Source organism: Arachis duranensis, chromosome 7 (assembly GCF_000817695.3).
Source record: "Arachis duranensis cultivar V14167 chromosome 7, aradu.V14167.gnm2.J7QH, whole genome shotgun sequence".
Classification (NCBI taxonomy): Eukaryota; Viridiplantae; Streptophyta; class Magnoliopsida; order Fabales; family Fabaceae; genus Arachis; species Arachis duranensis.
In genome coordinates, this window is record NC_029778.3 from 66588435 (window position 1) to 66591522 (window position 3088).

Consider the following 3088-nt stretch of genomic DNA (forward strand, 5'->3'; position numbering starts at 1 on the left):
TTTAGCCGCTTAGGCCTGGATTTTATTTCCTTGGGCCCTCCTATCCATTGATGCTCAAAGCCTTGGATCTTTTTTACTCTTGCCTAGTGCTCATGGCTTGTGAATATTTTTTTTTTTAACTGCTTTTTCTTGCTTCAAGAATCAATTTCATGATTTTTCAGATCATCAATAATATTTTTCGTGTTCCTCATTCCTTCAGGAGCCAATATTCATCAGATTCAAAGTACAATTTATGCACTGTTCAAGCATTCATTCAGAGAACAAAAAGTATTGCCACCACATATAATTAATTATAATTTTTATTATTGAGAACTCGAAAAATATAGATTACTTCTTTATTCTAAAAAAATCTACTACTTTATTCATGCCTGATGATGATGAGAAAAATAAATTATAGCTTAATTGGACATAAAATCAAAATAGACATACTAATTACTACTAAATATCTCCTAAGGTGAATTTCTATAATAATACTATTACTAAGCTAAAGCAAAAATTGGAACTCAGCAACCTGTTGTTTTGAGGAGTAGATGTTCCTCTAATCTGTGGGGTGTTGTTCAAGGACTAATTTTTGGCGCTTCAGCTCCCTTAGATCACGCCCTTGCTCTTCCTGTTCCTTGAGCAGTTTGCAAAGCATGCTACTTTGATTATTCTATTCTTCCTTTATTTGATCCATAGCTTCTTGCAATCTGGAAATAGAAGCCTCAAGATGTTCCTAATATTCGAATTGGGGCAGTTCTGGGAGGGCTTCTTGTGCTCTCCTCTTGGTTGAATCATCTTGTTGCTATTGTCTGACCATTGATATTCCAGTAATGGGCTTTTCAATTAGGATATATTCAGTTATTCCCATCTTTACTCCAGCATCTTTGCAAAGCATAGAAATTAAGCTTGGATAAGCCAATCTGGCGTCCTTAGAATTCCTGTTTGCTATTTTATAGAGCTCACAGGAGATCAGCTGATGGACTTCCACTTCTTTTCCCAACATGATGCAGTGAATCATTACTGCTCTTTTAATAGTGACCTCAGAGCGGTTGCTGGTGGGCAGTATGGAACGCCCTACGAAATCCAGCCAACCTCTGGCTACTGGTTTCAGATCTTCCCTTTTGAGTTGAACTGGGATGCCAGTCGTGCTGGTGGTCCACTTGGCTCCAGGGATACATATATCCTCCAGAACTTTGTCCAGCCCTTTATTGACCCTCATCATTCTCCTATTAAAGGAATCTGGGTCATCTTTCAGTTGAGGAATCTTGAATATCTCCCTGATCCTGTCAGAATTGGTATGAATGATCTTCCCTCTAACTAGGGTCTTATGGTCAAAGAGAGCAGCTCCAATGATTCTTTGCCTTTCTGTCTGCCATAGATTAGCATAAAATTCCTGAACCATGTTCCTTCCCACTTTCGTTGCCGAAAACAGTATATAGGGAGGGGGAGGGTGGGAAATTTTTCGAAAATAAGAAGGAGATAAGGTAGAAGATATGATTTATAAAAGATAGATATGATAAGAAAAGATATAGTTTTAAAAAGAGAAAGATATAAATCATAATTTAAAAGATAAATTTGAAATTTTTAATTTTGAAAAAGATTTAAAAAAAAGATAATTGAGTTTTGAAAAATAAATTTAAAAGAGTTGGATTGGATTGGAAAACCATTTGGCTTTATGAATTAAGATATATTTAATATTTTTGAAACGTGGATTTTTAGAAATCAGGGTTTTTGGAAAACTAACTTTGATATGATTGATGACAATTTGGAACATGTTGATGCAAGAAATCATAAATTGAAACATGAAAAATTTTGAAAAATTAGGATTAAAAACGAATTTGTTACCTTCTCCCACCATCCTGGCGTTAAACGCCCACATGGTGCATGTTTTGGGCGTTTAACGCCCACATGTTGCTTCTCCTGGGCGTTCAACGCCCATCTGGTGCTTCTTTCTGGCGTTGAACGCCAGGAGGTCCTTCATCACTGGGCGTTTTTCTGAACGCCCAGGATGCTAGCAGACTGGCGTTAAACGCCCAGAAGGTGCATCTTTCTGGCGTTTAACGCCCAGAAGATGCTCCTTTTTGGCGTTTAACGCCCAGAAGGCTACCTTTACTGGCGTTAAACGCCCAGTGGGTGCTTCTTTTGGGCGTTTAACGCCCAAAGTATTTCTTACTGGCTTTTTCACGCCAGTGAGCTTCCAAATTTCCCTGTAACTCTGTGACTTCAACCAATTGCTATTTCACCTTTGAAGATACTTGGACTCAACCTGTAAAGAAAAGAAAATTTATTTAATTAGTAAATGAACTTTGTAAATGGCTGGGTTGCCTCCCAGCAAGCGCTTCTTTAATGTCATTAGCTGGACTGTCACTGATCTTCAATGAAGTCTCAGTCTTGAGCATTCTTGCTCGAAATTACCTTCAAGATAGTGTTTAACTCTTTGTCCATTAACAATGAACTTTTTGTTAGAGTCACTATCCTGAAGTTCTATGTATCCATATGGTGATACACTTGTAATTACATATGGACCTCTCCACCGGGATTTTAATTTCCCAGGGAATAATTTGAGCCTTGAATTAAATAGCAGAACTTTCTGTCCTGGCTCAAAGACTCTGGATGACAATTTCTTATCATGCCATCTTTTTGCTTTCTCCTTGTAAATTTTTGCATTCTCAAAAGCATTGAGTATGACATCCTCTAGCTCATTTAACTGGAGCAATCGTCTTTCTCCAGCTAACTTGGCATCAAGGTTCAGAAATCTGGTTGCCCAGTAGGCCTTGTGCTCCAGTTCCACTGGCAAGTGACACGCCTTTCCATACACAAGCTGGTATGGAGAGGTACCTATAGGGGTCTTGAATGCTGTTCTATATGCCCACAGAGCATCATCCAAGCTCCTTGCCCAATCCTTTCTACGGTTAATTACAGGCCGTTCCAGGATTCTTTTAAGTTTTCTATTTGAGACTTCAGCTTGCCCATTAGTTTGTGGATGATATGGAGTAGCCACCCTGTGGTTGACTCCATAACGTACCAGAGCAGAGTAAAGCTGTTTATTGCAGAAATGAGTGCCCCCATCACTGATTAACACTCTAGGGATACCAAATCTGCTGAA